Source organism: Gossypium hirsutum, chromosome A01 (genome assembly GCF_007990345.1).
Source record: "Gossypium hirsutum isolate 1008001.06 chromosome A01, Gossypium_hirsutum_v2.1, whole genome shotgun sequence".
NCBI lineage: Eukaryota > Viridiplantae > Streptophyta > Magnoliopsida > Malvales > Malvaceae > Gossypium > Gossypium hirsutum.
Genome location: NC_053424.1, coordinates 35167867 through 35184019, shown reverse-complemented (window position 1 = coordinate 35184019; position 16153 = coordinate 35167867).

Sequence of the window (16153 nt, the reverse complement as noted above, 5' to 3'; positions counted from 1 at the left end):
TTATTATAAATGAATTTTATATGCTTTAATATTATATAAATTATGGATACGAGATTACAGACATGTTCAAAAATTATTCGACGATGATTCGGCATTCCAAATCCTGGTTGAACCTTAGGAATAGATTAGGATACTAGTGACATGTCATTACGGGATACATAGATTTGGCTTTGGGCCATGATATCGGCACTTCAGGTTTGAGATTCATTGATTTGGCTTTGGGCCATGATATTAGCACTTCGGGTGCGAGATATATTAAGTTGGCTTCGGGTCATAATATGAGCACTTAGTGTGCGAAATTCCTAAGTATCCGACTTCTATTTCGAATGGTTCAATGGATATATTGAAGATGTGAATCAGTGAGAAATAGATAAATATCGGGATAGGTATGTACGGAAAACTATTAAATCAACGAGTTAAAGGAAGTTGAGAGCTTGTGATTAATTATGTGGTTCAATTCTATGTTAACTAAGTGATTAATGTTTAAATGTAATTTATGTCATTTATTTTGAAATGTAAATTAATGGTGATATTTATTTCTTATTATCATACGAGCTTACTAAGCTAAAAAGCTTACATTGTTTATTTTTTCGTGTTTTATAGTGATTTCTAAGCTAGCTCAAATTTGGGGATCTTTGGAGACTACATCACACTACCAAGCTATCAATTTGGTACTTTTAAGCTTATGTTTTGAGTATATGGCATGTATAGGATTATGGTCATTTTGAATATGTGTTGATAATGACTTCGGCCATTTGAATTGGCTTGTAAATGTTTATATTTTGGTTTGTATATATATAGCCATGAGTGATGACTTATTTTGGGGTTATTTTAGTATGTTTGAATCAAGTATACCTATATGTGTTTATGTTATGAGAAATGTGTTGGATGATGGTTGTGTGAAGATTGATGATAATAGGTATTATGAGTGTTAAATGGTTGAGTTGTGGATATTGGTATGTTAGTGAAATTTGGCTAAATAATGCATATTTGAGTAAATGAAATTTGGTATGAATTGGATGGCATATTGGAATATAGTCTGTCTTGTATGTGGTGGTATTGAAATGGTATGAAATATGTTTGATTGAGAATAGTTAAATGCCTATATGTGCCAAGTTTTTGTGCCAATTGGATTTAATGTAGGTGAGCACAAGTATGGGTGGCAAATTGGCTTGATAAATAGCCTATTTTTTTGTTTATACAGGCAGAGACACAGGCGTGTGTCTCAACTGTGTGTGATGCACGGTCATGTACAAGGTAGTGTGTCCCCTGGTGTTGAAATTAAAATCAAGTCAGTATGCTCCACACGGCCACACACACGAGCATGTGACTTGGCCGTGTGGCATAAGTCAGTATACCCTACAGGATTGGCATAGACTAGCACACAGCCTGGCACACGGGCGTGTATGGCCATTTTTAGGGCACACGGGCATGTCTGTTGATCGTGTGAGACAAACGGTCGGGCCACACGAGCATGCGTCCCCTGTTTTTGAGAAAAATTCTAAGTATTTCAAAAGTTTCTAAAGTTATTAATTTAGTCCCGAACCACTCCCAATGCATGTTTAGGGCCTCTAAGCTCATAATAGGGACAAAATGTTTGATTGTCAATGAAATGTATATGATTTGATTCATTGTATATAAAATGTATGTTTAAAATGTGGTATAAGTTCGCTAATGCTCTATAACCCTATTTTGATGTTGAATACGGGTGAGGGGTGTTACAGTAAGTGAATATCATTCCCACGAGGATTGGATTGAAGAACAAAATTGACCAAGTTATCTTAATAGGGTCAAGTTAATGCTATAGTAAAATGACTAAAGGAAATGTTATGGCAAAAACTAAGGTGAATATGTGATGATGGGTAAATAACTGGAATTGCTATGACAAAGGTAATAACAGAAATGTAAACATGAGAGCTATTGTGTGAATAATAGATAAATGAACTTCTAATCAACTAAGAGTGCAAGGTGAAGATATTTCAGCAGAGAATCAAGTATAGAGTCTACGGTATTTATATGGAAGGTTGGGATTACCAAGAATCAACCTTACTAGCAATAATGCCATGGAAAATATCTTGATTAACTTACTGTGCAGAAGAGGCCTAGAGTGGCCTGCCACTTTCAGGGGCAAAACCTCAAGTCACTGTCCCTTCTCATACAAGGTCTTATTATAGTAACCTGTGTAATTCCTTCTTTATAATGCAAGAATCATTTGAATGTTGCTAATGCCATCTAATACTAGTTAAGTAATCTAACCTTTTCCGCATTAAATCAACTTAATAAGAATAATATGCCATCAACTATTCCTAGAGATATCACTTAAACAATTGAATTGGCAATAAAATAATCAGATTTTTAGCATGAAAACTTAAAACAGTTAAGTATCATCAAAATAACCCCAACTCGATGAGATTTAACTCATTGGTTGGAAAATATAATCCCAAACCATCACCATCGTTTACAACCAAATGAGTTCAAAAGAGAGCACTAAGGAAATAACAGAAGAACATCAAGAAAATAGCTTCCGCTGGTTCACACTTCAGTAGCACAGTCATGTGTTGACCAGAAGGATGACTTCCTCTTCCACTCGAGACCTCTTACTTTTCTACTTCTCTCCAGGATGCCATTTGAAGTACGAGTTTAGATTTCAAATTGAAATAGCTATGTGTGAAACATTTGACTCAGTCATCTCAGAATTGCTATGGCACTAATGATGGCATATTATCTGCATTTTGCCTCAGCAAAACTTCACTCCTTTATTTTCTTTCTTTGAAAACTCGCTCCTTTCCTACCACCACACCAAACTTCCACAAAAACCAATTAAAAGTTCAAAATAACTAAACAAGTCCAAGCCCAAATGCAATATAACAAATGCTAATTAAAATGCCTTAAAATGCAACAAAATATACCTTAGTACAAACAATTAGCTAGGTCGAAAAACAAAAATATAAATCTTTTCAAGAGTTATCAGTAATCATGTGTGACCAGTTAAACATTAGTAAATATGTAGATATTTTATGTTCTAATTTTTGTTATAATAAAGTTAAAATAATAAAATGAAAACAAAATAGAAAATGGAAAGAAAAATATTAAAATTGTGGATGGTAAAAGAAAGCTTTCTATCTCATTTTTGTTGCATCAAAATTCGAAACCCATAAGGAGAAGGAGAGGACGAACGATCAAGAGGGTTTAGTTCTCAAGCTTTATTTAGTTAGTTAATTTAGTCCTTTTTTATTGTAATTTTTAGTTTTTTAGAATCCTGGTACCTAGAACTATTCGACCCATGTTGTAATTTTAATATATTTTTAAGGAATTAGGATGTTATCATTGATAGACTTTTGGTGTTTAAGGTGTTATTTTGATAGATACTAAGTTTAGAATTGATAAAGGACTATATTACAAAGTCAATTGATGAATTTATACAATAAGGACTAAATAATGAAAAATTCAAAATTAGGGGTGTGACTAAGAAATGAGAAGTCTTATAGGGACCCTAGGATATTCAGCTCTATTACTTTGGAAGTTAATTATGGAAATGTTGTTAGTCCTGATTTTAGGGACTAAAATTTAATAAAATGTAAAGTTGCAATATTTAATAATTGAATGTGAAATTGGTTGTATATTGATAAATTATTAAGTTGTTTAAATCTGTAGCTAATGTCGACCCGCATTCTTCAAAATGAAAAGGAAAAGGACAAGGTCGTCGACGAATAGCTTGGAGCTTACAAATTGTATTTCTATAACCCGGATCTTTTTAATTGTTGCATTTACAAACTACGCTGCATGGTAATGACATACGGTAAGCTGGAAATGTTATAACGAGTCGAATTGAACTGATTCAAATTACTTATTTGTGATAAGGATTAAATTGACTAGATTTAAAAATATGATATATTGTTATAATTGTCCAATTGAGTTCAATTAGTGATGAATTATGCTATCACATATGTGATTTAATGATTGGTTAATGAAATCATATTGTAGAACTGAGAAATTGAGAATAATGAAATTGAAACAAGGGTAAATAATGGATATTAGTTTATAAGCTCAGTTTAAGATATGTAAACAGATTGAATAATTAGGTGATGTAATAGGACTTGTACATTGACATGTTAAAATACATTATAACCTTTGTAATATGTTTTATTGTTTGATTATAGAAATACCACTGAGTTCTCAGCGTACGGTTTTGTTTTTCGTGCCCAAGTTAGGTTCTATTTGGATGGTACTCGACTCAGTATCCAGAGATAATCCCGAACTCCATCATTGGTGAAGTCCTTATTTTGATTTCAGCATGTAACTAGAGATTTTTGGGTTTAGAATGTTGGTTTTTATAGTTGATGGTTAGTTAAATTCTGATATCTTTATAGCTATGTATATATATATAAGGTATTTTGGTAATGATCAAATGGTTAATAGCTTGAAACTTGTATTGCTTGGTAATTGTCTATTGTGGTCTTGAATGAGTTGGCTACATGCTTGACTTGATGGTTAATGGTTGCTTAAGTTGGTTGATACATATTATGCTTTGGTTATGTTAGTATGGAATGGATAGTAGTTAAGTTATAATTATGCTACTACTTTGTTAGCTTTGGCAGTTTGTGTATAGATGGTAAGGTCATTAGGCAAAGCAATCTGAATTGGTTATATGTTTAGGTGTTCAAATTTGGCATGTTTGTTCATATCTTTATGGTTGCTTGGATTTGAATATGGAGATGCCATTGTGGACATATTGGTTAAGGACTTAGGTTGATTGGTATTTGACATGATTTGGCCTAATTTGATGTGTTTTGATAAGGGTATTGATTTATGCATGGTATGGCTTGATGCTTAAGTTTGGATAGATAAAATGGCTTGAATTTTAAGTTTCTTCAAGTGTACACGAGTTGACACGTAACCTCTTCACACGGCTGTGTGGTCTAATATTTTTAGGTGTAGTTTCACATGGCCTGCGACATGGCCGTGTGTACCAATTTAGAAAGTTACATGGTATGTGAACACGAATGTGTGGAGTAGTCGCATAGGCGTGTGGTGTAGCCACACGGTTTGGGCTCTATCACATGGATGTTTGACCCCTGTTGTCAAATTTTTTTCATCTATTTGTTTTTAATTCAAATTGATCCATTGTAACACCTCAAATCTGGCTCAGACGTTATGGTCGAATTTAGCGTGTCATATTAAATGTTTTTTTGAAAAACTTAGCCTTATTAATAAATCTCGCTTGAAAGCCCCATTCTTAAAGTCAACTTAATTATTTGTTAACCATTTTAGACCAGCCTTACTTTAAAAAAAACATGTTTGTTGCGGAAGCATTTCAACAATGTTGCGAAAACGTGATGTTTGGAAAACAAATATCATTTTGGAAAACCGCGCTCTACCTTTAACAGAAATAAATCATAATAGTTAAAACCTCCAAATTAAAAACTAGAAAATTAGAGAAAAGGCCTTATTACATCAAAAACCCAAAGAGAAAGTAATTTAAGTAATGTAAAAGAAAATACGAATATTTAAAGCTGTTCGTAGTGTGGCCACCTCCGAGTCCTCCCATACGTCGAACCTCTTACTGATGATTACCTGAAAAAATTTAAAAGAGGGGAGGTGAGTTTACGAAAACTTAGTGTGTACAACCCTTATCAATCATGAAGCATACGTCACATCAATTTGGGCCTAAGCCTATTATGATAACGGTGGCACTTGGGCCTTAGCCCATAGTAGCCTCAGTTGGGCCTAAGCCTATGTCATAATCAGAATCAGATTATGCAATGCACAAATACCCAACCAACCCTGCACTCCATATCCCGTCCAACCTAACACTCCTGTGGAGATTTAATCGACCCACCCATCCCTACACTACTGATGTAGCACCGGTTGCGGCACTAACCAAATTCGCAACAGAGCTGCCAATCACATAATGGCTTAAAGCCATCGGTGGATCCATAGTCGTCAAGTGACCATGCAACCCTAACAAATCATATACTTCCTCCAAATCAATGATCTCGTCCCCCATGCAGCATAATATCACATGAATGTAAACATATCATAAATAGCATACAATAACAATCATTTAACATGTAGGGGCATCGTAGTCATTTCACCCTTCAGGGGCATAACGGTTATTTTGTAAATCGGGGTCTTGGTACAGTTACTGACTTATCCGTAGGTCCACAGTCGCCTCGCGCGACTCATGCAACCATTTTCCAATCAAAACATACAATTGGGCCTAAAGCCCACTACGAAGCCCAAGTGGGGCCCACATGTTCATATGGCCCGCTAAGACCAAAATAGACCTTAGCCATGTGAACAGCACAGCTCGGTCCAATATTTCCACATATCCATGACAAAACCTGATGGGGCCCACGAGCCCATTGGGCCACACGGCCCATTTAAGCCCAAAATCAGCCTAAGCCCATGAGATCGCTCAAGGCAGCCTCTACTATCGTAGCTAATTTTCCACACGTGCATTCGTACACTCATGTGACAATTGTGGCTGTACTTTCGGCTTTTCGACATTTCAGCACTTTGGCTTTTTTTCGTTCTACATTCTATTACTGTGGGTACACACCTTTTTTCGAAGCCGTACTCAAATCCACAAGCTCTTAACCTATAATCAGTCAAGAGGTGCAGTTAATCTTTCTACCGATAAAGATCCTAAAACACTTATTCCCAAATCGCTAATCGATACCCACCTTGACTGAATATGCTTATACTTTTCTTAGACTGTTTGATTACGAATCATTCTCACCTCCTTGTGGATTATCTGAAACACAAGCGTAATCCGTCAATTTATCAATGTCTAAAACAAAGTTAATCCTACGTTAACCTAAAGGAAAGATACATGCCCAAGAGAGAAATGATAATCAGCCAGCACTAGAACCACAAGTCCGTTTACCTCAGATAATTGATTAGAAGATAAGTAGATCTCCACCACAGTTGTATCCCTCGAAAACCCTTCCACTTATTGCGACGCTAGAATCCACACAACCTCTTTAAAAGAAAGAGTTGGCGATAAAAAGAGAATAGTTACTTGGTTAAATCAAAGGAAAGGAAGGTGTCATGAAAACCATTTAGAAAGAACAAGGAGGGTGGTGAGTAACTTACCGGATGTTAGAGAACTTTTGTGAAACCAGAACAAAACCCCAATGGAGGATCAATGTTATATTCGGCCACCAAAACTAAAATCAGCACTGAAGAGAAAAGAAAGCAATGAGGAACAGAAGTGTAGAAGTCGACTAAAGAAACTCAATTGGCAACGTGAGATGTCCGGCCAATAGGAACAAGGTAATCAGTTTCTAGGTATGTGAAAAGAAATGAAGAAATTCGAAAGAGAAATAAAGAAGCGCTCTGTTTAGAAGTGAAAGGATCAAAGAAGAAAAGAAAGAATCGAGAAAAGAAGAAGTGAGGGAGAAATCAGCTAACATTAAAACAAGTAGGTTCAACACAAAAGATGGCCTAAATGGTAACACAAATTCGGCTAAAAATGCAGAGTGCAACCGAGAGTAGAAAGTCCTGAAATCAAAAGGCAAAGGAATAAAAATGAGAGAAGAAAACGAGAGAACCCTTCTAGCAAGATTCGACTATCACCAAAACAACACTCCAAAGCCAAAAATGACCCAATTTCCCCCCTTAGCTGAATTTGCATATTCAATTTCCCCAATCGGCTTCCAACTCTGAAAATTTGAAATCCATGATTTGCTCCACCCAACTCTCCCTGATATCCATAACCACCCTTTTCAAATTCCTTGATTTCCTCCCTTTGACCACTTCCACAACCACCTCAGCAGAGTTTGTATCCAATTCAAACACTTGCCGCCACATTAACAAAATAAATACTCTTTGCTTGTTATGGGATTCGAACCCAAGATCACTTTCCACCATAATGACGCCATTGTTATAAATTTTAACCACTAATATTTATAAGGCTACAAGCTAAAGTCAAGGTTCACTTAAGGGAAAAACTAAAATTTTGATAAAGCCTAGATTTGAACCTAGGACTTCTCAGACATCCCCAAACACACTGAATTCACTTAAGCCGCCTACTAACAGTTCCCACACTCAAGGCCCAATACTTCTAGGCCCAAAATTTGGGGGGTTACATCCATGTTCGATCCTAATTTGTTTAAAAGCTTTCGTATAGTCAATATTTACCTGAAATGGATTGATTAGCACATTTTATCATGCATGTATATAATTGTCTTAATTTGTATTTGTGGTCATGATTTTTAAATTGTTTGGAATTGTGTGATATTTGTTCGTAATATTTTTTTGCTCGGGTCCAGCGACTGGACCAGGTGAGGGGTGTTACATTTAGTGGTATTAGAGCTATAGGTTTAGCCGATTCTCGCACTCAATTGAGCTCAGAATTGAGTCTAAAGGTACATATCATTGTCGAGTCAGAGTTGGAATTTGGATGTTGATCGTTATTTATTTTATCTTATATTCGAAAATGTCTAATATGAAGCAAAATAATTGTTTTGTAAGAAATAAATGTTGAAAGAAAGTAGCAGCATGATACCAATGTGGATCCCTAAAGCATTTAGCTTAAGGTTGTTTGAAAAATAATATGAATGTTCCTGCTATTATTCAAAAATCTATCCTTATAGTTAGAGGCTGAGGAATCATTGTTGAGAAATTAGTAGTACGAGAATTCAATACATATTTTTTATGATTTAAGATCAATTTATGATGTTCACATGATTGTGGATTAAGATGAGTTATAATTATTGTATAAAATGAATTGTGATTATGGGTGAGAAATAGACTGAAATGAATAGAATAGAAATTTCTTGATTCAATTGATAGTTGAGGATTAGTAGGAAATTGAGTTGTTGCATATGTGTTATATGATAAATTAGTGACTTGATGATAATGTAAGAATAAAAGAATGTGAATTGATCAAGATATAATGAACCGAAAAATGGTTATCCTATTAACTATTTTGGTATAGTTGAAAATAGTTATATGCCTTATGACTTGAATGATATATGAAAGACATCATTTCCGGGCAACCCAAGGGGACGAATCATTGTACCTGTACCTAGTCTGAGTCATAGAGTTAAAAAAATAAAAAAAAATACATGAAAAGACCAAATAGTGATGAAATGAATGTAATGAAAATATGAAACATAACATCTTGTGATTTAAGCCGAAAACAATCTCCAATGGCTACTTGAATATGAGTAAGTTTATAGACTTGTAAATTGTTACAATGTTAGTGTGGAGTTGAACATGTATATGTGTGAAATGTATATTAAGTGGTGAAATATTGCTTGTGATTTAAATGGTAACTTTAATTATCTTTATGATAAATAAATAAAAAAAGTATGATTTAATATATACGTGGTACTCAGTGTTAAATTGAGTTGAAATATGTTATGTACTGTATTGGGATAGTGAATTGATGAAACAGAGATTGATAGAATATGGATTGAACTTATAGTGGAATTGAAAATTTGTTACCTTTTAAATGTACAGGTGATTCTTCGTTTTATCCGATGATGCATTGTGTGTACCGATATATTTTCTTCGATTTATCCGATGATGAACTATGTATGCTAGTATATTTTCTTCAATTTATACGTTGATGCACTATGTATATATTTTCTTCGATTTATCCATTGATGCACTGTATGTGCCAGTATAGTAGCTTCGGTTTAATTCACTTACGTGTCGATATAATTGGAGCGACAAAAATGTGCAAGTGTACATAATCGCAATAAGTAATAAAGTGACAAGTAAATGTCAAGTTATCGTACCCATAGGGGCTGTGAAAGAAAAATATTTATGAAATGTAAATCAAACACTTTGGTGATGGGAAAAATATGTTGTTTTGAAGATGTGATTTAAAAACTAAAAATTAACTAAGTACAAAATAAAAAGTAAAAATTCTAATGCATGATTTCAAAACGATGCGTTTTAATCAATATGACATAATTGTGTTAGATTAATTACATTCCTTAACTTAGAATTACTAAACCCATGATCATGTTGTTACGAATATTTTCACGGCAACTTGGTAATTTGTTCATTATTGCACATATATACTTACTAAATTAACCAATCTCTTGAACATTTTTCAATGTCAATTCAAACAATTAATCAATCTTCATAAGCACATATAAGATTAAGTGAGGTGAGAATATATTTATATATTGAAACAATTTAGTCACAGTAAACTTGCAAGTTATGCAAGGCTAATGTACCATTTAATACCAACGCTAATTTAACCTTCAGCTACATTAGAAGATTAAACATGCACCAATTAAATATTGTGTCAACTAATTTCAATTTCAATACATTTAATAATTAATTCATTCGTTACCTTACATTTTATAATGCAAGTATAACATAAATATTGTAACACCCCAAACCCGGCCCAGACGTTATGACCGGATCCGACATGCCACATCGAAGCGTTCAAAACAGTTTATATTGTTGATCCAGAAAAACTTACTTAGTGTTTTAAAAGATAATTTCATTATAGGTTAAAGTGAATGGAAGCTGTGCACCAGGTAGGAAACCGGAAAAGAGGTGGTGAGTCCATCGGACTGCTTAAGTACCAAGCTCCCTTCGGATCCAATCCTAGACATGCATACCGCCATTGCCACACCTTAACATCATGGATATTTCTAGGAAACCGATTTGATTAAGTCATTTTTAGGAAAAGTGATTAATTTTGGAAAATACTTTCATTGCGGAAGCTTTGCTTGTTGTCGTGTTATTTTGAAATCAATTGTTGTTTTTGAAAACGCGCCCTAAAGCTATCCAATTTCAACAGTTAAAATAAGTAATACCTATCTTAGTAATACATATTAAAACCATCAAAAATAATTAAGCGGCCTTATTACAACTTAAAACCCAAATCATAAAAATAAAAGAAAAGATGTCCAATTCACCGGAAGAAAATAGGAATTTGCAGAACGTGTGGCCACTCCGAATTCCCTCACAGCTCCAAGCCCACTATGGTTGGGGTTTACCTACGTGGATGAAAAATAAGGGGTGAGTTTGGGAAAACTCAATGTGTAAAATAACCCAACCGTAGTCTAAATCAGCTCAACCCACAGAAACAAAATAAGTTTGCCTTAGCCCAGAACAGAAATTCAGAATAAAGCCCATAGGCCCATAACAGAACAGAACAGATATTACATGTTTATGCAGAAACCCAACCCAGATTCATCCATAACACCCCCGTACCAGCCTTACACCATGTGGGGAGACTACTCGACCCACCCAACCGCTACACACCACAAAAATCACAGCGAGGCTGCCAGATATTATGACGAAGTCACCAGATATAGATATTGTGCTAGAGCCACCAGAACAGATATATGTGGCAGAGCCACCAGATTAGATAATTGTGGCATAGCCACCAGGACAGATATATGTGGTAGAGCCACCAGATCAGATAATTGTGGCATAGCCACCAGGACGCTTCCTCCATTGTATAACCCAAGTCCCCATGCAACAGATATATAATCATGGCATACATCATACAGAATCAGATCGTCATGCTTTTCAGTCAAAAGTAACCCTAGGGGTATAATGGTAATTTTGCATATATAGGGGTATTCAAGTAATTTAACTATTCTTAAGGTTTTCATACATAACATAGCCATTTACGTACGATCAGAAACACTTACCGCGTTTTCTTAAAAATTTGGGCCCGTTGGCCCATTATCCCGTTTTTGGCCCATTAAGCCCAAAAATATCAAAATGCACAGAATCACGCACTCTGCAGTCTTATCACTTTAATTTACCATATACATCAAACTATTAATCTCATGAGCATTCACACACTCGCAAGATTTCAAAATACCGACTTTTCGGCATTTCGACTTTTCGGCTTGTGCCGATCTAGTCTATAAGAGGGTGTTAGTTACACACCTGTTTGCGACGATATGCTGACGAGATCTACACACGAACCGCCTACAATTGGATTACTAACACGTTAATCTAACTATTCAAATATGAACTACGTATTAGCCCCTTACAATATTCGGCCAACCACACCTCCAGATCAGAGTAAGCTTATAAGAAATCAATAAGCAACTCATTAACAAATTTTTGTCAGTGTTTACCACATAATCATAATTTCACTGCAAGCTTCTTCCTGCGCAACAGTCACTAAATCATTTATAACTGGAGCTACGAAACTCCAAATCAAGTGCCGTTAATTTTACCTGAAAATAGACTCATATATGTTCTATTCATAAAATTTTCAGAATTTTTGGTTTATCCAATAAATACCAGATTTTTCTCAAAGTTTTCCATGTTTCACTGTTTGACTAATCTTACCACTCTTAATTACGAATCAAATTTCTCATTGTACAGAATTCAAAATATGTTCTTGTTTATTTAATTAGAAACTAGGCTCAATAAGATTTAATTATATAATTTATTCAGCTTCTAATTCATCTCCCATAATTTATGGTGATTTTCCAAAGTCACGTTACTGCTGCTGTCCCAAGCAGATTTATTACCAAATCACTCTTTCACACATACCTTGCATGCATGTTATTTAAACATGTATATCACCAATCAATCATCACATATCTATGATTTTACTTAAGTATAATCTCCATTTCATCATTTTAAAGCACATGTTAGCCGATTTTTCCCTTTAGCATCTAAGGCACATGCATGCTCATTTGTTTGGCTCAACTTCACCTATCTTCCATTTTTCATCAAAAGAACATGAAACAACAACTATTTCCTTCATTTTAATTCATGACTAAATGCTCACAACACAACTAAAAACCAAAATATGCTTCAAGAGTTAACGTAGAATCAAGAAGAACTCATGAACCTCAAAATAGAAGCAAGGTACCAAGAACTTACCTTCAATTTTCCTCCTCCTAGTGACCGAATACTCAAGAGCTTTCTCCTCTCCTTTCTCTTCTCTAACTTTCGGCTATGATGAACAAAGATGGACAAAACTTTGTTCTTTTCATCCTTTTATTATTTTATTACCCAACATTTTATGACACAAAATAACCTATATTATTTGTGCCATACCTATGCCATAATGTCAATAAAAAAATGCCCATAATGCTTATCATGCCCATCATGGAACATTTACCTAACCCATTATCAATTTTTTATCAATTTGTATCATAAATTATGGATATCAAGTGAACATATTGTCTTCAACAACATGATGGCCAGCCACTTCTTGTAAAATGGGAGGTTTGACATGCAAATCCTCCTATTTTGCACTACTATTTATTTGGCCACTACAAATTAGCCTATAGCATTTTCAAACAATTTCACATAGGTCCTATTTCATAATTTCACTCACAAATGACAAAATCAAAGCATGAAATTTTGCCAACATTCACAGAATTCCCAAAAATTGGGGCGTTACAACTCTACCCCCCTTAAAGAAATTTCAGCCTCGAAATTTACCTGATCCAAATAGTTAGGGTATTGTTGACGCATAGTCTTTTCTGATTCCCAAGTAGCTTCTTCCCTTCCATGATTACTTCAAAGCACTTTCACTAACGGAACAGATTTCCTTCTGAGAACCTTAACATCACGAGCCAATATTTGCATAGGCTCCTCCTCAAAGGTCAAATCAGTCTGAACTTCAATTTCTGCAACTGGCAGGACATAAGCAGGGTCAGAACGATAACGCCTTAACATGGAGACGTGAAAAACATCGTGAATCATGTCTAACTCTGGAGGCAATTCCAACTGATAAGCCACTGGGCCTACTCGCTTCAAAACCCGATAAGGCCCAATGAACCGCGGACTCAACTTGCCCTTCTTACCGAACCTTAATATCTTCTTCCAAGGAGAAACCTTTAAGAAGACCATATCACCTACTGAGTACTCAATCTCCTTACACTTCAAATCTGCATACGACTTTTGCCTATCAGATGCTTCTTTTAACCGGTCCCTAATTATTCTGACCTTATCCTCAGTATCAGCTACCAACTCTGGTCCAAGAATTTGTCGCTCTCCTAGTTCAGTCCAATAACTAGGTGTACGACACCTTCGTCCATATAGTGCTTCATACGGTGCCATTCGAATACTCGCCTAGTAACTGTTATTGTACGCAAATTCTGCCAACGGCAAGTAATCCTCCCAACTACCTCGAAAGTCAATCACGCATCCCCTCAACATGTCCTCCAGAATCTAAATAACCCTCTTTAACTGACCATCAGTTTGGGGATGGAAAGCCGTACTAAAGTTTAATCGCGTCCCCAACGCCTCATGCAACTTTTGCCAAAACCGAGATGTGAATCTGGGATCCCGGTCAGAGACAATCGAAATTGGGACTCCATGAAGTCGTACAATCTCCACCACATACAGATTGGCTAACTTTTGAAACAATAAGTCAGTACGTACAGGTATGAAATGGGCTGATTTGGTCAACCTATCCACAATCACCCACACCGAGTCTTTCTTTTATGGTGTCAAAGGCAACCCACTCACAAAGTCCATGGTTACCCTCTCCATCTTCCAAAGTGGTATCTTCACCGGCTGTAACAGTCCAGAAGGTAATTGATGCTCAGCTTTCACTTGTTGGCATGTCAGACATTTTCTTACAAACTCCGTTACTTCTCGCTTAAGTCCAGGCCACCAGTACAATTCTCGCAAGTCGTGATACAACTTATTCCCTCCAAGATGCATGGCACATAGTCCCCCATGAGCTTCCTTCAATATTGTCTGCCTTAAATCAGAGTCCCTCGGAACATAAATTCTTCCTCGGAAACACAGAACTCCATCACCATTTAAACTGAACTCAGAAGTTTCCCCTTCCTTAACTTGTTGAAAACGAGCAACCAAAGACTCATCTTCCAACTGCTTTTCCTTAATCTGGTTCACCCAGGTTGGTCTTACTTGCAATTCAGCCAACAAACTGCCATCATCATATAGACTCAAACGAGCAAACATTGCTCTCAGATGAGATACGGTTCTACGACTTAAAGCATCAGCTACCACATTAGCCTTGCCTGGGTGATACTCGATCGAACAGTCATAATCCTTAAGCAACTCAATCCATCTCCTTTGCCTAAGGTTCAGCTCCTTCTGAGTCAACAAATACTTAAGACTCTTGTGGTCTGTGTATATATACACCTCTCCCCGTACAAGTAATGTCTCCAAATCTTAAGTGCAAATATCACTGCCACCAACTCCAAATCATGAGTAGGATAGTTCCCTTCCTGAGGTTTAAGCTGTCGTGATGCATATGCAACCACCTTACCCTCCTGCATTAACACACAGCCCAAACCCACGTGTGATGCGTCACTGTACATAGTAAAATCCTTCCTAGACTCCGGCTGAATTAACACAGGTGCTTCAGTCAGAACTTTCTTCAACTTCTCAAAAGCTCCTTGCTGCTTCTCAGTCCATACAAACGGCTCTCCTTTCCTTATGAGTTTTGTCAGGGGTGTTGACATAACAGAAAAAACTTCCACAAACCTTCTGTAGTATCCTGCCAACCCTAGGAAACTTAGAATTTTCGACACCGTCCTAGGTGGCTTCCACTCCAAAATTGCTTCAATCTTTTGAGGGTCCACCTTATTCCCTTCGACAGAGACCACATGTCCTAAGAAGGTTACCTCCCTCAACCAAAATTCACACTCGCTGAACTTCGCAAAGAGTTCCTTTTCCCTTAACATTTGCAGCACTATACGAGGATGCTCATCATGTTTCACTTCAGTTTCAGAATATACCAGGATATCATCAATGAAGACAACAACGAATCAATCCAAGAATGGTTGGAACACCCGATTCATCAGATCCATAAATACTGCAGGAGCGTTCGTCAGTCCAAATGGCATAACTAAAAACTCATAATGACCATACCGAGTCCTGAATGTCGTCTTATGGATATCCGCCTCCTTGACCCTTAACTGATGATATCCAGATCGGAGGTCGATCTTAGAAAATACAGAAGCTCCTCTAAGCTGGTCAAACAGATCGTCAATCCTTGGCAGTGGATACTTATTCTTAATTGTCAGTTTATTCAACTGGCGATAATCAATGCACATTCGCATTGTACCATCCTTCTTCTCCACGAATAGCACCGGTGCTCCCCATGGAGACACGCTATGCCTAATGAAACCCTTATCCAACAACTCTTGAATTTGTGCCTTTAGCTCCACCAACTCCTTCGATGCCATTCTATACGGTGCGATAGATACTGGTG